General features: G+C 41.7%; 1 long non-coding RNA gene across 1 annotated transcript; it reads right to left on the bottom strand.

The window, feature by feature from the left end:
* Window positions 1-703: 703 nt before the first annotated feature.
* On the bottom strand, window positions 704-18,052 carry LOC135088904 (uncharacterized). Its single transcript, XR_010261165.1, has 3 exons — window positions 17,906-18,052; window positions 2,602-2,759; window positions 704-1,183 (listed from the first exon to the last, which is right to left on the bottom strand). It is a non-coding gene; the product is annotated as an uncharacterized LOC135088904 (long non-coding RNA).
* Between the last annotated feature and the right edge of the window lie 3,734 nt (window positions 18,053-21,786).

Genomic DNA, 21,786 nt, shown 5'->3' with positions numbered 1-21,786 from the left:
CTCTCTCTCTCTCTCTCTCTCTCTCTCTCTCTCTCTCTCTCTCTCTCTCTCTCTCTCTCTCTCTCTCTCTCTCTCTCTCTCTCCACAGCCCACAGTATGTCCCCCACAGTATGTTTATGAACCCACAGTGACTCCTCACAGCCCCTCACCAATAACTGTCCCCCTCACACACACACACACACACACACACACACACACACACACACACACACACACACACACACAGCATTACATATACAAGTACTGCATCATCTTGTACTGTGCCTACAATAAAGAATGATCACACAAAATGGTCAAGCTTAATTTTCTTCCATCCTGCATGAATGTAGTGAGGCTCAATATGTATAAATGTAGTGAAGAGTGTATTACATGCACAACTCAGATATGGAAGCTTATACACAAAATACAGGACACAGGTTGATGAGTATGGTGAGTCAAAATGCTCCACTTTGAACTGACCTACAACAGACTGCTTGTAAAGAGGAATACATTTGCAACACAATAAACACAATGAAAAAAATTAATCTTGTAAATAATTATATATATATATATATATATATATATATATATATATATATATATATATATATATATATATATATATATATATATATATATATATATATATATATATATATATATATATATATATATATATATATATATATATATATATATATATATATATATATATATATATATATATATATATATTATACCAACACAAAATAAGGAACAAATGAAGACTAAGCAAAGCAAATTAATCTGAATGCTAATAAACAAACCAACATAGTATATTTAAACACTATGATCAAAGATAGTGAAGCTTGAACACTAACAGTGCTGCTCCTGCTGCTGCTGCCCTGCCTATTAGAGTGTCAGAAGAGTGGTCTTATCAATTGTGCATACATGAGGCACAGTTTGAACCCAGTGAACATGCTTATTACTGAGTAAAACAAGATGAACACTTATCTCACCACTCTCTGCCAACAGACACACTATTCTCCATCAAGTGGTGCACAGGAGTCACCAGCCTGTGGTGTGGTGCCACTGCAAAGCCATGTGCGTCTTCAGACGGTGTGGCTAATAGTGTCTTGAGAAACTTGTGGAAGGCTGGTCTGGCAGCTTCTTGGGGCATCACTCCACAAAGCAGCAGGTCACTCTCTGGGCAAAACTTTGTCTTCTGAAATGTACAAAGAAGCGGGTCACAGCAAAAGTACACAGCTGGTACACAGCAGAGGCCAGCAGCATGTTTAATGTTCAATCAGCACTTCACCAATGCCCCTGCTGACATTCAATAAATGATGAATATTCTACTATTAGTTAATACAAATAAGATGCAAGTATCACCCCTGTCACCTCCTTAATTAATCCTTTCCCACCAGGTGATCCACAGGAAAGGATCATTGTTTGCTGTCACTGCGCTGTGCTGATGCTCAAAATAAACACACAAGAACGTAAGAACATAAGAAATAAGGGAAGCTGCAAGAAGCGAGCAGGCTTACACGTGGCATTCCCTGTATGAAATATACCTACCTATTTCCACCCATCATCCCCATCCATAAACCCATCTAATCTTCTGTTAAAGCTCCCTAATGTCCTAGCACTAACAACATGATTACTGAGTCTGTTCCACTCATCTACCACTCTATTTGTGAACCAATTTCTTCCTATCTCTTTCTTAAACCTGAATTTTTCAAGCTTGAACCTGTTATTTCTTGTTCTATACTGGTTGCTGATCCTAAGAATTTTGCTTACATCCCCCTTGTTATAACCCTTATACCACTTAAAGACTTCTGTCAAGTCCCCTCAACCTACATGTCTCTAAAGAAGGTAAATTTAACAGCTTCAATCTCGCCTCATAAGGAATACTCCTCATCCCCTGTATCTTTTTAGTCATTCTCCTTTGTACTGATTCAAATAGACCTTTCTCATAGAAAGGCCTCACTGTGCAAAGCCTGCTACTACCACCACCACCACCACCACTAGAGGGGCAGCCAGCCAAGTACAGGCTCCACCAATGCAAGGCACCATCCATTCAAACACATAACTAGTTTGTACTATCTATGGAAATATATCCATTTAGCTGTTACAGGTGTATTTAATTCTCACAATATACCTAAAAATTCTTGCACAAGTAACCTTTCATTAGTCAACATTCAATCATCACAGCAGAAGCCTGAAAAACCCTGGAGAAGCCCGGAGGGAACTTCTGGAGGGAGACATGGAGGAAAGAATACAGGAAGGTGGAGGGGAAAATAGCTGGCTGTGAGTGAGATTGTCTAACAAAAACATGATTTTTAACTATCAACCAAGTGTTGCAGAGTAGTTAGGATTGCAGGAGAGGTGGAGGATACATAGAGGAAGGTCACTGAGGAAGGAGAAGCCTGGAAGGAAGTTGTGGAGGGAGAAATGGAGGAAAGAATAGACACTTGTGGAGGGGAAAATGGCTGGCTGTGAAGTCATACTATCTAACAAAAACACTATTTTAACTATGAATGGATGGTCAGGATTGGAGGGAAGATGGAAGAAAGATGGAGGAAGGTCTTTGAGGAAGTGGAAGCATGGAGGTAACTTAAGAAAGGAGATATGGAGGAGTACCTGGGAGAAATTGCTCTGCTCCTGCACCACATTGGCAGCATCATGCATGAGCTGCTCCAGGCCACACAGCCCTTCACCTCCTTCATCTGTGGCCGGTCTACCTCTTGAAGCACAGCGCTGACCTCTTCCCTCCCTGGTTCCAGCAGCCCCTCACTGATCTGTGTGGCACCAGCAGTACTGGTGGTGAGTGTGTGTGTGTGTGTGTGTGTGTGTGTGTGTGTCTAGTTCAAGTGACATGGGTTTTCAAGGGGGTTTTTATGGTTTCAGTGACATATTAACAACATTTTTGCTTTACTTACAGGAGAAATACTGTTTTTAAAAGGCTCTAATTGAAGTAAAGTGGGTTTTCTAAGATGTTTTTACAGTTCCAGTGACAGATTAACAACATTTCTGCATTACTGACATGAGAAACACTCTTTTAAAAGGCTCTAGTTGAAGTGACGTGGGTTTTTAAGGGTGTTTTTACAGTTCCAGTGACAGATTAACAACGTCTCTGCATTACTGACAGGAGAAACACTCTTGAGAACCCAGCTAAGCATCCCTGTGGCCTTGCAAACATGCAATATTCTAACACAGGAGAGTCAGTTCTAACACAGGGAGGGAGAGTCAGTTTAAAGACAAATGTGACAACTCAACTTGTTAAACAATGCGAGATTACAAACTTGACTCAATCTTGCAGAAACAGAATTATGTAGCAGGAATTAGGTGTGAATACTTGACACCCTGGCACGTACACACACACACACACACACACACACCACTTACTTAGAAGTGTACTTAGAAGTGAAAATGAAAGGATAATGAATTATGTAGGAGTGTATGTGCCACTTGTGACCAATGCTTGGCAAAAAGAAGAGCATGAAGAGATGTTGGTAGATGTGCTAAAAGGGCTTGAAAAGATAGTGATGGAAAGTAGTGATATAGTTATTGTTGGTGATTTTAATTGCAAGGAGATAAATTGGGAGACACTGACAACTACTGGAAGCGAGAGCTCATGGAGTAATGGACTATTGAACTAGGCAGTAGAAAACTTGATGATTCAGTGGGTTGATTGTGATACCAGATTTAGTGGAAGAGATAAGGCATCAAGACTTGATTCACTGTTTACCAAGGACATGGAAATTATTGAAACTATACACTATGATAGGGCTCTAGGTAAAAGTGATCATGTGTTGATGGAATTTAATTTGAAAATGAAAATGTAATCATTGATGAAAATTATAAGGTAAGAAGATTTCAATATAGTAAAGCTGACTTTGAAAAATAAAGAAAGTACTTTGCTGCCGTGGACTGGAAAGACTTTGAAGATGCAGAAGATGTTTTGGAAAAATGGGATGAGTTTATAAGGATATATAATCCTGCTGTGGAGAAATTTGTACCTAAAGGAGGAGGGAGATGTTGAAAGGGTAAAGAATGGTTCAATACAAAATGAAAAGAGGCTAGAAATTGTAAATCAAATCCTTGGAATAGATGGAAGAAAAGCAAAACTGAGAGCAGATGGGAGGAATATATTGATGCTAGGAACAAGTACATTGAGATAATAAGAATGAAGAGAAGAAACTATGAAAGAGATATAGGGTGTAACATGAGTTTCTGCAAATACTGAAAAAGGTGAAAGAACGTGTAATTCTAAGTAGAAAATGTTCTATACACATATGAATTCTAAGGCTTTGTTAACCTGTCAGAGGAGTTGAAAATGTATGGGACTCACGGGTGTGCTATGCGTGTAGCTGCGAGGTGATGGACAGACAGTTGCATTGTTGCAGCCTCGGAGGTGCCACTTGCTCAAATTACAAATGGTTTAATCTTATTTTTTTGCAGGCTGTGGAATATTACAGTATCTTTTAACAAGACAAAAGGTATTAAAAAGCATGTGATTTACCAATAAGCATTACATGGCAACATTATTGTGGTGATTAAAAGTACTCCTTTAAAATGCTACATGGCATCATCACTCAGCTGTTTTCAAGGTTGCTCAGACTCACTCGCCCTCCTCCCTTGCTTTGATGATGCCACAAAGCATTTTACAGGAATACTTTTAATCACTGCAATAATGTTGTCGTGTAATGCTTACTGGTAAATTGCGTGCTTTTTAATAAAATTGGTCTTGTTACAAGATATTGTAATATTCCACAGGCTGCAAAAAATAAAATTAAACCATTTGTAAGTTGACCGAGTGGCACCTCTGAGGCTGCAACAATGCAACCATCTGTCTGTCACCTTGTAGCTACACGTAGAGCACACCCGTGAGTCCCATACATTTTCAATTCCTCTGACGGGTAAACAAAGCCTTAAAATGCATATGTGTATAAAACATTTTCTACTTAGAATTACATGTTCTTTCACCTCTTTTAGTATTTGCAGAAACTTGCGTTACACCCCGAATAATAGATGAATGTATAAATGAACACAAACTATTCTTTAGACATATTAATGGGAAGATGAAGAAGAAGGAAGGTGTATCAAGATTGAAAGCTGAAGAAAAAATCTATGAGGATGCAGAGGACTTGGCAGAGGTTATGAACAATAGTTTCAGACTGGAATTTACTGTGGAAGGGGAGTTTGATGCTGGAAGGGATAAGTTGGTGAGGAATATACCAAGTACAATCCCAGTCAGTTATGAAGAAATACTTAAGATGACAGAAGAACCTGAAGTAAATAAAGCAACTGGTCCAGATGGAGTATCAAACTGGATATTAAAGGAACATAGAGAACAACTGGCTGATAAAATTCAATCTAGCGGTAATATCACCAATATACAAAGGAGGAAATAAGGATAACCCACCAAATTATAGGCCAGTGTCCTTGATTAGTGCTGTAGGAAAAGTATGTGAAAGAACAATAAAGAAAAGATGGATGGAACACTTGGAAAGAGATAGTGTTTTAGTAAATTGTCAATTTGGATTTAGGAGGGGAAGATCATGCTCCATGAACTTATTGTCCTTTTATTCAAGGGTAATCAATATTGTGCAGGAGAGAGACAGATGGGTGGATGGTGTCTAGTTAGATTTGAAGAAAGTGTTTGACAAAGTACCACACCAAAGATTGCTATTGGAAAAAAATTATGGAAAAATTGGAGGAAGACTGCTGGAGTGGATGGAGGATTATCTGGATGATAGATGAGAACTGTAATACAAAACCAAAATTCATCTTGGCTGAAAGTAACAAGTGGTGTCCCAAAGGGGTCAGTGTTGGGACCGATAACATTTATAATATATGAACGACATAAATGAAGAAATAGATAGTTAAATGAACTTATTTGTGCATGATGCTAAGCTGATGAGAAGGGTAGAAAATGTGAATGACTGTATGGTACTGCAAGATGATTTAAATAAGATAAATAGATGGAGTAAATCTTGGCAAATGAAATTCAGTTTAAGTAAATGTAAAGTAATGGAGTTTGGTAAGAGTAAGAAAAGAATACAATATCATTATGAGATGGATGGTGTGAAGTTACAGAAATGAAAAGAAGAAGTGGATTTGGGAGTAACAGTTACTGAAAATTTGACTCTGGACAGACACATTGATAAAATTACTGGGGAGACAATGAATTTGTTAAAAAGAGTAAGAATGGCATTCTCATATTTGGATGAAGAAATGATAAAAAAGTTGTTGATTTCCATGATAAGACCAAGACTGGGATATGTGGCAGTGGTGTGGTCTCCTCATACAAAGAGGAATATTATAAAATTAGAAAGAGTACAAAGAGCAGTCACTAAGATGGTTCCAGAGTTGAGTAAGTCGACTTATGAAGAGAGATTAAGAATGTTGGAAATTTCTACCCTTGAAAATAGGAGAGATGAGATTTAATAAACATCTATAGAATGAAAAATGGTATAAATTTAGACACACAGAGTACAAGGGGACACAGTAAGAAGCTGAAGAAAAAGAACTGTAGAAGAGACATCAAGAAGTACAGTTTTCCTCACAAAAGTGTGAACAAATGGAATGAACTCAGTGAAGACGTTGTCAATGCCATAACTGTCAGTGCTTGAAAGACCAAACTAGATAGATACAGAGATGGGATACTATGAGATTACTCCCCTCCCATAAACCACAACTAAGTTAATACAACTAGGTAAATACACACACACACACACACACACACACACACACACACACACACACACACACACACACACACACACACACACACACACACACACATGAACATAAACACCTGGGCCAGTCCTCTGCAGCTTTGGCTTTCCTCTCCCTTCACTGACCATCCTGGTGAACTAGCCTTCAATTTCGTTATCCTGCACGACCTAGAGCAATTGGTGCAACACCCTACTCGTATTCCTGACCGTCTTGGAGATAGGTTCAACATTCTTGACCTTTTCCTGATCTCTAATCCTTCTGCTTATGCTGTCACCCTCTCTTCTCCATTGGGCTCCTCCAACCACAATCTCATATCTGTATCTTGTACTATCGCTCCAATCCCTCCTCAGGATCCTCCTAAGCAAAGGTGCCTCTGGCGTTTTGCCTCTGCTAGTTGGGGGAACCTGAGGAGGTATTTTGCTGATTTTTCTTGGAATGACTACTGCTTCTGTGTCAGAGACTCATCTTTGTGTGATGAGCACATAACAGAGGTAATAGTGCCTGGCATGGAGGCGTACATTCCTGACTCTTTTTCTCGACCTACACCTTCCAAATCTTGGTTTAACACGGCTTGTTCTCCAGCTATACATGATAGAGAGGTGGCCCACAAAAGGTACTTAAGCCTTCCATCACCAGAATCTCATGCACTTTATATTTCTGTCCGGAACCATGCCAAGTCTGTTCTCCAATTAGCCAAAAACTTCATTAACAGAAAGTGTCAAAATCTTTCAAGATCTAACTCCCCTCATGACTTCTGGCATCTAGCCAAAAATATCTCCAATAACTTTGCTTCTTCTTTCCCTCCTATATTTCAAACATATGGCACCACTGCTATCACATCTATTTCTAAAGCTGAGCTCTTCATTCAAACCTTTGCTAAAAACTCTACCTTCGATGATTCTGGGCTTGTTCCTCCCTCTCCTCCACCCTCTGACTACTTCATGCTACCTATTAAAATTCTTCACAATGATGTTTTCCATGCCCTGGCTGGCCTAAACCCTCAGAAAGCTTATGGACCTGATGTCCATAGGTCCCTCCTATTGTTCTCTGAAACTGTGCCTCTGTGCTTGCACCTTGCCTAGTCAAACTCTTTCAGCTCTGTCTGTCAGCATCTACCTTCCCTTCTTGCTGGAAATTTGCCTACATTCAGCCTGTTCCTAAAAGGGATAACCATTCTAATCCCTCAAACTACTGTCCTATTGCTTTAATTTCCTGCCTATCTAAAGTTTTTGAATCTATCCTCAACAGGAAGATTCTTAAACATCTATCACTTCACAATCTTCTATCTGATCGCCAATAAGTGTTCTGTCAAGGCCACTCTACTGGTGATCTTCTGGCTTTCCTTATTGAGTCTTGGTCATCCTCTTTTAGAGATTTTGGTGAAACTTTTGCTGTTACCTTGGACATATCATAAGCTTTTGACAGAGTCTGGCAGAAAGCTTTGATTTCCAAACTACCTTCCTACAGCTTCTATCCTTCTCTCTGCAACTTCATCTCAAGTTTCCTTTCTGACTCTTCTATTGCTGCTGTGGTAGACGGTCACTGTTCTTCTCCTAAATCTATTAACAGTGGTGTTCCTCTGGGTTCTGTCCTGTCACCCACTTTTCTTCTCTCTTCTTATTATTCATCAATGACCTTCTAAACCAAACTTCTTGTCCTATCCACTCCTACGCTGATGATACCACCTTGCACTTTTCCACGTCTTTTCATAGACATCCAACCCTTCAGGAAGTAAACATTTCACGCAGGAAAGCCACAGAACGCATGACTTCTGATCTTTCTAAAATTTCTGATAGGGGCAGAGCACACTTGGTATTGTTCAATGCTTCAAAAACTCAATTCCTCCATCTATCAACTCAACACAACCTTCCAGACAACTCCTCTTCTTCAATGACACTCATCTGTCCCCCTCTTCTACACTGAACATCCTTGGTCTGTCCTTTACTTATAATCTGAACTGGAAACTTCACATCTCATCTCTAGCTAAAACAGCTTTTATGAAGTTAAGCGTTCTAAGATGTCTCCAGTTTTTCTCACCCCTCCCCAGCTGCTAACTCTGCACAAGGGCCTTATCCGTCCATGTATGGAGTATGCTTCACATGTCTGGGGGGGTTCCACTCATACCACTCTTCTAGACAGGGTGGAATCAAAAGCTTTTCGTCTCATCAACTCCTCTCCTCTAACTGACTGCCTTCAGCCTCTCTCTCATCGTCGCAATGTTGCATCTCTAGCTGTCTTCTACCACTCTTTTTATGCTATGCTGATCTTGCTAACTGCATGCCTCCCCTCATCCCGGGACCTCGCTGCACAAGACTTTCTTCTTTCTCTCACTTGTATTCTGTCCACCTCTCTAACTCAAGAATTAACCAGTATTCTCAATCATTCATCCCTTTCTCTGGTATACTCTGAACTCACTGCCTGCTTCTGTATTTCCACTTCCTATGACTTGAATTCCTTCAAGAGGGAGGTTTCTAGACATTTATCCTTCAGTTTTTGACTACTGCTTTAGACCCTTTTCTGGAACTGGCATCTCAGTGGGCTTTTTTTTTTATTGGATTTTTGTTGCCCTTGGCCAGTGTCCCTCCTACATAAAAAAAAAAAAAAAGAGTTGGGCAATCTGTCTGATGTCACTCTGACTGTCCTTGGTGCTGATCCAGTCCAGCAGTGACACTTGCCTCAATGAGAGAGAGAGAGAGAGAGAGAGAGAGAGAGAGAGAGAGAGAGAGAGAGAGAGAGAGAGAGAGAGAGAGAGAGAGAGAGAGAGAGAGAGAGAGAGAGAGAGAGAGAGAGAGAGAGAGAGATCAACAATTACTTTTACAACAACAACACTTACTCTCTCTTTTTCTTCTTCCTCCTCCTTGTTCTTCTGTGCTGTACTTATCCTCTCCTTCATCCCAACTTCCTCCCCTTCCTCTTCCTCTTGTGTCTTCCGAAAAAGTTCCCAGAAGACTGGAATCCTTGCCTGTAGCTTCAGGTCCTCTTCAAAACTGTAAATAGTGGTAGTAGTAGTAGTAGTAGTAGTAGTGACAGACAGAGACACACACACACACACACACACACACACACACACACACACACACACACACTCCAACAATTTTTCTATCTCTTTTCTCCTCTCTCCTCTCTCCTCTGCCTCATCCTTTTTCTCCTCCTCCTCCTCCTCCTCTCCCCATTGGTAAGTTGCCAGGAAGAGTGGAGAATCATACACAACTGTAGGAGAGACTTGTAAGCAATCAAAAAATATGCAAGGCATTCTCTCCACCTCCCTCTCTTCTCTCCTCCTTATCTCCCTCCACAAGTTACCTCCAGGCTTCTCCTCCCTCAATGATCTCCTTCCATGTTCCCTCCACCTTTCCTCCAATCCTGACTATCCTGTGACACTTGCTTCATAGTTAAAATAGTGCTTTTGTTACATAGTCTGACATGACGAGAACAACACATTTTCCCGTCCACTTCCCTCTCTTCTCTTCTCCATATCTCCCTCCATGAGTTACCTCCAGGCCTCTCCTCCCTCACAGACCTTCCTCCATGTTTCTTCCACCTTTCCTTCAATCATGACACATGCACACACACACACAAACACACACACTCACGACTGAAGCTGGGCGACCTTCTCCTCCCAGCACTGAGATACTTCAGAAAGTTTTGTTGGAATGCGTCATGTCTTGCTCTGAAGGCTGCCACAATGTCCTCCAAGTTGGCCACCACTACTGCCCAGCCTGCAGTAGTAGTAGTAGTAGTAGTAGTAGTAGTGGACAGAGGAGGAGGGACGGGTACAGCAAATTAACAAAATAGTCAAGGAAATGAGAATTGAAGAAGAGGAAAGAAAGAGGAAGAGAAGAGAGACAAATTCTTTTTGACACACTCACAACATTCACATCTGAAAAACCTAACCTAACCTAACCTAACACTCACCTAACCTAACCTAACCTGACCTGACCTTGCTGCTGTAGACACTAGTCATGAACAAGTTCTGGTGACCTCATTGGCGTGCTCATAAAACTGCTGTGCTGTGTCTGTGCCATCACAGTGTTGTAAGTGGCTGGCATGCTGAGGCACCCCTCCAACAGTGCCTTTTTTTTTTTTTTATATATATAGGAAGGACATTGGCCAAGGGCAACAAAAATCCCCCCCCAAATAAAATGCCCCCTGAAATGCCAGTCCCATAAAAGGGTCAAAGCAGTAGTCAAAAATTGATGAATAAGTGACTTGAAACCTCCCTCTTGAAGGAATTCAAGTCATAGGAAGGTGGAAATACAGAAGCAGGCAGGGAGTTCCAGAGTTTACCAGAGAAAGGGATGGATGATTGAGAATACTGGTTAACTCTTGCGTTAGAGAGGTGGACAGAATAGGGGTGAGAGAAAGAAGAAAGTCTTCTGCAGCAAGGCTGCGGGAGGAGGGGAGGCATGCTGTTAACAAGATCAGAAGAGCAGTTAGCATGAAAATAGCGGTAGAAGACAGCTAGAGATGCAACATTGTGGTGGTGAGAGAGGCTGAAAACAGTCAGTTAGAGGAGAGGAGTTGATGAAACGAAAAGCTTTTGATTCCACCCTGTCTAGAAGAGCAGTATGAGTGGAACCCCCCCCAGACATGTGAAGCATACTCCATACATGGACGGATAAGGCCCTTGTACAGAGTTAGCAGCTGGGGAGGTGAGAAAAACCAGCAGAGACGTCTCAGAACGCCTAACTTCATAGAAACTGTTTTAGCTAGAGATGAGATGTGAATTTTCCAGTTCAGATTATAAGTAAAGGATAGACCAAGGATGTTCAGTGTAGAAGAGGGGGACAGTTGAGTGTCATTGAAGAAGAGGGGATAGTTGTCTGGAAGGTTGTGTCAACTTGATAGATGGAGGAATTTTTTTGAGGCATTGAACAATACCAAGTTTGTTCTGCCCCAATCAGAAATATTAGAAAGATCAGAAGTAAAGCGTTCTGTGGCTTCCCTGCGTGAAATGTTTACCTCCTGAAGGGTTGGACGTCTATGAAAAGACGTGGAAAAGTGCAGGGTGGTATCATCAGCGTAGGAGTGGATAGGACAAGAAGTTTGGTTTAGAAGATCATTGATGAATAATAAAAAGAGAGTGGGTGACAGGACAGAACTCTGAGGAACACCACTGTTAATAGATCTAGGAGAAGAACAATGACCGTCTACCACAGCAGCAATAGAACGGTCAGAAAGGAAACTTGAGATGAAGTTACAGAGAAAAAGATAGAAGCCATAGGAGGGTAGTTTGGAAATCAAAGCTTTGTTCCAGACTCTATCAAAAGCTTTTGATATGTCCAAGGCAACAGCAAAAGTTTCACCAGAATCTCTAAAAGAGGATGACCAAGACTCAGTAAGGAAAGCCAGATCACCAGTAGAGCGGACTTGACGGAACCTGTACTGGCGATCAGATAGAAGGTTGTGAAGTGATAGATGTTTAAGAATCTTCCTGTTGAGGATAGATTCAAAAACTTTAGATAGGCAGGAAATTAAATCAATAGGACGGTAGTTTGAGGGATTAGAACGGTCACCCTTTTTAGGAACAGGTTGAATGTAGGCAAACTTCCAGCAAGAAGGAAAGGTAGATGTTGACAGACAGAGCTGAAAGAGCTTGACTAGGCAAGGTGCAAGCACAGAGGCACAATTTCAGAGAACAATAGGAGGGACTTCATCAGGTCCATAAGCCTTCCGAGGATTTAAGCCAGCAAGGTCATGGAAAATATCATTGTGAAGAATTTTAATAGGTGGCATGAAGTAGTCAGAGGGTGGAGGAGAGGGAGGAGCAAAGCCCAGAATAGTCCAAGGTAGAGTTTTTAGCAAAGGTTTGAGCAAAGAGTTCAGCTTTAGAAATAGATGTGATAGCAGTGGTGCCATCCAGTTGAAATAAAGGAAGCAAAGAAGAAGAAGCGAAGTTATTGGAGATATTTTTGGCTAGATGCCAGAAGTCACGAGGGGAGTTAGATCTTGAAAGGTTTTGACACTTTCTGTTAATGAAGGAGTTTTTGGCTAGTTGGAGAACAGACTTGGCATGGTTCCGGGCAGAAATATAAAGTGCATGAGATTCTGGTGATGGAAGGCTTAAGTACCTTTTGAGGGCCACCTCTCTATCATGTATAGCACAAGAACAAGCTGTGTTAAACCAAGGTTTAGAAGGTTTATGACGAGAAAAAGAGCGAGGAATGTATGCCTCCATGCCAGACACTATGAACAGTAGTAGTAGTAGTAGTAGTAGTAGTAGTAGTAGTAGTAGTAGTAGTAAGGAGTAGTAGTTGTAGTTGTAGTAGTAGTAGTAGTAGTAGTAGTAGTAGTAGTAGTAGTAGTAGTAGTGGTGGTGGTGGTGGTGGTGGTGGTGGTGGTGGTAGTAGTAGTAGTAGTAGTAGTAGTAGTAGTAGTAGTAATTCAATAAAATAAAGCTGAATAAACAAACACACTTATACACTTATAGTAGTAGTAGTAGTAGTAGTAGTAGTAGGCAGCAGTAGTAGTAGTAGTAGTAGTAGTAGTAGTAGTAGGAATTCAATAAAATAAAGCTGAATAAACAAACACACTTATACACTTATAGTAGTAGTAGTAGTAGTAGTAGTAGTAGTAGTAGTAGTAGTAGTAGTAGTAGTAGTAGTAAGCAGCAGTAGTAGTAGTAGTAGTAGTAGTAGTAGTAGTAGTAGTAGTAGTAGTAGTAGTAGTAATAGTAGTTGTAGTAGTAGTAGTAGTAGTAGTAATTCAATAAAATAAAGCTGAATAAACAAACACACTTATACACTTATAGTAGTAGTAGTAGTAATAGTAGTAGTAGTAGTAGTAGTAGTAGTAAGCAGCAGCAGTAGTAGTAGTAGTAGTAGTAGTAGTAGTAGTAGTAGTAGTAGTAGTAGCATTCATGGACATACGGATCTTTGACCCGATGGCCGCCTGTCACCACGAACTCTCCCTGGAGGCCGCCCACCGCAAGAATGAGCAGGAGAAGATCCGAGCGTATGGGGAGAGAATCCAACACGTTGACCAGGGCAGCTTCACACCTCTGGTCTTCACCACATATGGCGGGATGGGCTCCAAGGCTCAGTGCTTCTACTCAAGACTAGCCGACCTAATGGCAGAAAAGAAGCACCAGCCAAGGAGCCATGTCGTCTCATGGATGAGGTGCCGTCTCTCATTCTCCCTCCTCAGATCTGCCCTCCTGTGTCTCAGGGGGACAAGGCATTCCACTCCCATACCTGCAGACTTAGGAGGCCTCGACTGCGAGGCTACAGTGGTGGAGAGTGGCATAAGAGTAGATAGAGTAGAGGTAGAGTGAATTTATAGTTAACAACTAATGTTTATATTATAGAGTATTAGATATGGTTGGATGCCACAGTCATTAGCGAGAGCTGGGGCTAATGACCTCCAAGTAATGGAGCCCCTAATTGACACATCAATAAACATGGGGTGGAGGTATTATTAAATTAAGTAGTAGTAGTAGTAGTAGTAGTAGTAGTAGTAGTAATTCAATAAAATAAAGCTGAATAAACAAACACACTTATACACACACAAGAAAATAACAGAATAATAAAGAGTAAAAGGTGTATTTGGCAGTTCTCAGAGGTTAAGTCAGCCAGAAAGGTTAGAGGTCAGTGAGGAGGGCTGCAGCCTGGGGTGGTACACTCAGTACAGGGGAGAGTGACCACAAGGATGCAGGGAAGAGTACTGCTGTTGCTGCTGCTGCTGCTGCTGCTGCCCACCACAACACACTGAGGCTGCCCTGCTGATACTCCTGGGGGGTGCAGGTCAAGAGGGGCCTGATACAAGTCTTCATGGGAAGGGGGATTGCCGGGGAGAATGACTGATAGCCGACTGGGATTCAAAAATTTAGGGTGAGGAAAGAGACAGGAAAGAAGTGTGTGGAACAGAGTGGAGGGTGAATGGAGCAGCATCAATAAGGAGGCTCTCAGTGGTGGGTGAGTCGGGGAGTCATCAGGGAGCTGTGGAGGAAGGGTGGGCAGGTGCAAGGTCAGAGCCGGCAGGTGGAGACAGGCAGGCGTGTCTTGTGCAGGGCCTGCCACATGTAGTCCTGCCGGCTTGCTGCACCTGCCACGAGTAGCCCTGCTGGCTTGCTGCACCTGCCACGTATAGCCCTGCTGGCTTGCTGCACCTGCCACGTGTAGCCCTGCCGGCTTGCTGCACCTGCCACATGTAGCCCTGCTGGCTTATTGCACCTGCCATGTGTAGGCCTGCTGGCTTACTGCACCTGGCACATGTAGCCCTGCTGGCTTCTTGCACCTACCTGCCTCTCCACTGCAAGAGTCGGCCACCACTCTCAATCCTTCACCACTACTACTACCACCACCACCGTCACCACCTACCCTGAAGTTGCCCTCCCCGCCAGGCTGCACAGAAGGGGTGGGGGAGGCTGCTCCCTCAATGGCCACCTTGGAGAACAGAAAGATGGGGGACGTGTTTGTGCCAGCTGAGTAACGACACACCTGTTTGCAGGAGTCCAGTGTTTCACATCCAGAGGGCAGCAGCACCTGTTGACAGTGACACAAGTAGTAGTAGTAGTAGTGGTAGTAGTAGTAGTAGTAATAGTAGTAGTAGTAGTAGTAGTAGTAGTAGTAGTAGAAGCAGCAGTAGCAGTAACACACACACACACACACACACGCACGTACAAGCCATCGTCACCTCCTAAACAACCAATAGGTACACAGCAACACTACAAATACAACAAATAACATCAAAGACTAACACAACTCACAAAACATTTACAAAACAGAAACACAAACAAGCAAATATCATGCATGAAAAGTACAACAAGATTGGCAGAGTGACTCGTGTGTAACAATGAACTTGGCAAAGTTGCCAAGGTGAAGATGTGGGGCATCCCAGACAATGCCCCCCTTCCCCCCTCACACACACATACACACACACACACACACACACACACACACACATACACACACACACTGCTCAGTCTGCATTGGCCCACACAGACACACCCAGTGAGTCAGTCAGTGTCCTGGTGCAGGCCGCCTCTCCCTCGCCGGCTCATTCCAGCATGCCTTGCCTCACCAGCCAAGGGACACACACACTTGACACTGGTGAGTTTGTTGTACACCTCAGTCAGGCAGGGCGTGTCTTCTGGTGCACCCTCACTCTGCCAGTCCCTCTGCCATCACTTTCACTGCCCAGGAGTCTCTCCTGCACCAAGCCGTGTGACAGCCACCACCCAGTGCTGCCAGTACCAGAACCCACAGGACTGTCACCCATGCCCCTCCTGTCCATCCACACCTTGCAAAAAAACTTGTCTTGTTTGGCCTCAGCAGGGGCGCACACACACACACACACACACACACACAACAGGATATACACCACCAGTTTGGAAGAAACCTAACCTAACCAAACTTAACCTAACCTAACCTAACCTAACCAAACTTAAACTAACCTAACCTAAGCTATCTGGCAATACTGACCTGTTTGTCTGGGGGCACCTTGACAGCATTGTGTATTGTGCCCTTCAACACCTCAACACTGCACTAAATAACATGTCACGCAGGGAAGCCACAGAATGCCTGACTTCTGATCTTTCTAAAATTTCTGATTGGGGCAGAGCAAACTTGGTATTGTTCAATGCCTCAAAAACTCAATTCCTTCATCTATCAACTGGACACAAGCTTCCAGACAACTATCCCCTCTTCTTCAGTGACACTCAACTGTCCCCCTTTTCTACACTGAACATGCTTGGTCTGTCCTTTACTTATAATTTGAACTGGAAACTTCACATCTCATCTCTAGCTAAAACAGCTTTTATGAAATTAGGAATTCTGAGACATTTCCACCAGTTTTTCTCACCCCCAAGCTGCTAACTCTGTACAGGGGCCTTATCCATCCATGTATGAGTTATGCTTCACAGGACTAGGGGGGTTTCCACTCATACGGCTCTTCTAGACAGGGTGGAATCAAAAGTTTTCATTTCATCAACTCCGCTCCTCTAGCTAACTGTTTTCAGCCTCTCTCTCATCACCTTAATGTTGCATCTCTAGCTATCTTCTACCGCTATTTTCATGCTAAATGCTCTTTTAATCTTGCTAACTGCATGCCTTCCCTCCTCCCGTGGCCTCGCTGTACAAGACTTTCTTCTTTTCTCTCACCCCTATTCTGTCCACCTCTCTAATGCAAGAGTTGACCAGTATTCTCAATCATTTATCCCTTTCTCTGGTAAACTCTGGAACTCCCTGCCTGCTTCTGTATTTCCACCTTCCTATGACTTGAATTCCTTCAAGAGGGAGGTTTCAAGACACTTATCCTTCAATTTTTGACTACTGCTTTGACCCTTTTCTGGGACTGATGTCTGCTGTTATAATCCACATGTCAAATAAAGGAGTTATATATTTTCTCAATTTAAAATCTGTTTATTTCAAGTTATTCTCAAAAATATAAAGTAAATAAATAAATAAAAAAATACTTAATACATCTTTATATTGTAAAGATGGACTCTATTATTATTATTATTATTATCATTATTATTATTATTATTATTATTATTACTATTATTATTATTATTATTATTATTATTATTGTGATTGTTGCCTCAGATGCTTCAGGTAACTCTTGGCTTGTTCAAGTGGCTATGTAGGCCTGTGTATATTGACATGTCACACACACATTGATATCATTCTAGTTACATAAATACTGTACCAATAAATACATCTCTCTCTCTCTCTCTCTCTCTCTCTCTCTCTCTCTCTCTCTCTCTCTCTCTCTCTCTCTCTCTCTCTCTCTCTCTCTCTCTCTCTCTCTCTCTCTCTCTCTCTCTCTCTCTGAAGCCTTTATCATGGAGAGAGAGAGAGAGAGAGAGAGAGAGAGAGAGAGAGAGAGAGAGAGAGAGAGAGAGAGAGAGAGAGAGAGAGAGAGAGAGAGAGAGAGAGATTAAATGACTAAATAAATTACTATATCAGTGATTAAATGAATGAAATAATTAAATCTCTCTCTCTCTCTCTCTGAAAAGAAGAAAAAGAAGAAGGAAAAGAAGAAGAAAAGCTTGTAATTTCTCTCTCTCTCTCTCTCTCTCTCTCTCTCTCTCTCTCTCTCTCTCTCTCTCTCTCTCTCTCTCTCTCTCTCTCTCTCTCTCTCTCTCTCTCTCTATCTCTCTCTGAAAAGAAGAGGAAAAAAGCTTATAACTCTCTCTCTCTCTCTCTCTCTCTCTCTCTCTCTCTCTCTCTCTCTCTCTCTCTCTCTCTCTCTCTCTGCCTACCTCTCCAGTGCCAGGTTCATGTCAAAGATCATGGTGCCAGTGTCAACAAGGAAAATGTAAATCATGTTGGCTCAGGTCAGGTCAAGTCAGGTCAGCCAGCCAGCCAGCTAGCAGTCCAATCACAATCCACGAAGCTCTGGGCCAATGGGAGGGGCTGATGGTGATCCCCTGTCAACCAATAGGGTGGCTTGGTTTGGTTTGGTTAGTTAATTTTGGTTGAGTTAGGCTAAGTTAGGTTAGGTTAGGATAGGTCAGGTATGGTTAGATTAGGTTAGAATAGGTCAGGTTGCTTTAGGTTTGGTTGCATTAGGTTTGTTTAGGTCAGGTTAGGAAGTTTAGGTTAGGTTAGGTTTGGTTAGGTTAGGTTTGTTTAGGTCAGGTTAGGTTAAGTTAAGGTTAGGTTGGGCTAGGTTGGGTCAGGCTAGGTCAATGTGTTGCTTGTGGTACAAATGCATCAAGAACACCTTTTGTCATTTTCTTATACCATCACTTTAGTTATCCTGCTAAATTTCCGGCTTCAACCAACACTGCCATCCTCTTTAGTTCTTGCACCATACCCTAACCTAAGCTACCCTAAGCTAACCCTACCTCAACCCACTACCAGCATCAGACAACAAGAGGTGCCTCTGTCTTGGAAAACTTCACACTGCCGTGGTGCCAGTCGCACTGGAGCTGTCAAGGAAAAGGCATGTGCGCATCTTCTTCCCGTCCCAATGACTCATGTGGCTTGACACACACACACATTTATACTTATTTATTTATGTGTGTGTGTGTGTGTGTGTGTGTGTGTGCAGCATGTCAGCGTAGTGAACAGTGTTGTTTGTTGAAGGTGTGTTTATTTCAGGATTTCAGGATTATTCAAACCATTTGTGTGTGACATGCACATTTCTGACAAGCCAAATGACAGCTTTGTTTGTTTGGGCAGCATGTTGATTTCAGCATTAAGAACAAAGGAGGCTTCCATGCTACAGTCTTCTTGTGTGTAAAGCTAAATAATTATACTGAGGCTGGATTCCTGGTAAAGGTTTGCCTGTTTTCCTTTTTTTCTTCAAGTTGTGAAAATATTATGATATGATCTAGTAATATTTGGGAACTAACGTCCAATATGGTCCTGAATTCTTGAAGTTCTTATTTATTACACACACACACACACACACACACACACACACACACACACACACACACACAACTGACCCCTCTTCTACACTGAACATCCTCGGTTTGTTGTTTACTTATAATCTAAACTAGAAACTTCACATCTCATCCCTACCTAAAACAGCTTCTATGAAGTTAGGTGTTCTAAGGTATCTCCGCCAGTTTTTTCTTATCCTGGCAACTGCTAACTCTGTACAGGAGTCTTATCCATCCATGTATGGAGTATGCTTCACATGTCTGGGGGGTTCCACTCATACCACTCTTATAAAGAGGATGAAATTAAAATCTTTTCATCTCATCAACTTCTTTCCTCTAATTGAATATCTTCAGCATCTTTCTTATCGCCGCAGTGTTGCATCTCTTGGTTTCATCTACCGCTATTTTCATGCTAACTGCTCTTCTGATCTTGTTAACTGCATGCCTCCCCTCCTCCCGCGGCTTCGCTGCACAAGACTCCTTTCCCTTACTCCGATTCTGTCCACCTCTTTAATGCAAGAAAGAGTCATTCAGTATTCTCAATCTTTCGTCCCTTTCTCTGGTATACTCTGGAGCACCCTGCCTGCGTCTGTATTTCCTCCTTCCTATGACTTGAACTCTTTCAAGAGGAAGGTTTTGAGACACTTATCCTTTAATTTTTGAAGATCACTTTTTGACTATTCGGAGACCGCGGCTCAGTGGGCCTTTTTCCATTATAATCTTGTTGTCCTTGGCTGGTGCCCCGTACCCTCTCAGAATATTTCCGTTTGACATACACGTATGAAAATGACAAGAAAACATCGTGGTTATGTAAAAAAAAAAAAAAAAACTTGAATGTTAGTTAACCAAAACAATGGTGATGAATGAGGCTAAAAAACATGATCTATACAATGTGTGTGTGTGTGTGTGTGTGTGTGTGTGTGTGTTTACTTTGATCCAAGGAGAGGTGATGTATTTGTGGTGGTAAAATGTTGTATAGATCATGTTTTTAGCTTAGCCTCATTCGTCACCATTGTTTTGGTTAACTCGTGGTCAAACTGACATTCTTAAACACTTTTTTTTCATAACCACGATGATTTCTTGTCATTTTCATGCGTGTGTGTCAAAAGGAAACATTCTGAGAGAGAGAGAGAGAGAGAGAGAGAGAGAGAGAGAGAGAGAGAGAGAGAGAGAGAGAGAGAGAGAGAGAGAGAGCAGTTACCAACGGAATCCTGCACATTGATTTCTTAATTGCGTCCAAGTCAAGTGAATAAAACTAACAAGTTAAGAATTACATCACAGACCTGCCAAGTGTGTGTGTGTGTGTGTGTGTGTGTGTGTGTGTGTGTGTGTGCGTGTGTTAGGCTGCGGCATCCGTGGCGGGCAAGTCATACATAAGTGCATAAGTTACTACAAAGTAATGAAGCCATAATACAAAACACTGTAGTTTTCAAGTCACAGTACAAAATGCTACGGAATTATGAAACAAGACCAATACAAAGTGAAAGCGCTTAATATAAAACACTACAAAATGAAGATAATACGAACTAATGAGGGAGTGACATTACAAAACAGAATAATGTCTAAATAATGCAACCAGAGAGATATTAGGAACAAGGTTACAAAAATCCTACAAAACTATGAAGCTGGAGAGAAACACAAATAGAGTTTCAAGCAAAAGCGAGGTACTGAAAGAAACAGTCATATTTTACAGTCAAGGGCAACGCAACACAAGCACCACAGATGCTAAGAAAATAACGACAATCCACAGAAAATCATATTGATATTTACATGAAAACACACACACACACACACACACACACACATACAAAAAAAAAAAAATCCACCCAAAAACAGAGGCAACGAGCACTTTCAAATTATCGAAAACGCACAAATAAAATATACACAGACAATACAACGGAAAAATATGAAGTGAACGAGAAAACGAATAATACATGCAGGAATAAGCCAACCAACATATAAAAAAAAAAAATACGAGGCAACAAAACATTTTCAAATTAATAGAAACAAATAAACACAAAAAAAACATAAGAAAATAAAGAAACAAAAGAAAACGAGTAATACATCCAGTAATAAGGCACAAACAACTTTAAAAAAAATATTAACTCAAAAAGGTTACACAAAAAAAAAATACGTAGAGAGAGAGAGAGAGAGAGAGAGAGAGAGAGAATCTATCAAGGCTTACTAGACTGTTTGGTAGTAATGTGGGATCACAGAGAAAGAGGATTGGTACGCTTGCTTCCTCTCCTAAGCCTACCTGAGCTGGTAACTGTGGTCGTGAATAAAAAGTTGACCTCTCCTCCTCCTCTCTGTCCGCCCCATCCCTCCCTGTCCCTCACTCACTTCACGCTAAAACTGTGAATCGCCCGGAAAGGTTTTGATCGCCCAGTCATAATTACTCCCACTGAGATTTAAAGCACTGGATCAGTGGGTGCTGTGAACTTATCATTAAACCCAGCTGTGACCTCACTGAACAATTCCCTTTGTGTCTCATAACACAAGGAGGTAATAACACCATGCCCTCTAAAGACCACTCTCTTCTTTCACACAAAACTACAAACACCCTTCACTCAAAATTCAAAATTATAATGGCGACTCCTACACCATCCTCGGATTCCCTATCTGGGAAAGGGATCACAAATGTCCCCAGGTCGGACTGCTCTTCTGATATCGACCCTAAGTGTCTTCACATCCCCGTCAACTTTTTTTTTTTCATTAACTTCTGCAACATTCGCGGTCTTAGATTTAAT

This window comes from Scylla paramamosain, chromosome 32, assembly GCF_035594125.1.
Source record: "Scylla paramamosain isolate STU-SP2022 chromosome 32, ASM3559412v1, whole genome shotgun sequence".
NCBI lineage: Eukaryota > Metazoa > Arthropoda > Malacostraca > Decapoda > Portunidae > Scylla > Scylla paramamosain.
This window is presented reverse-complemented; position numbering and strand designations above follow the sequence as displayed.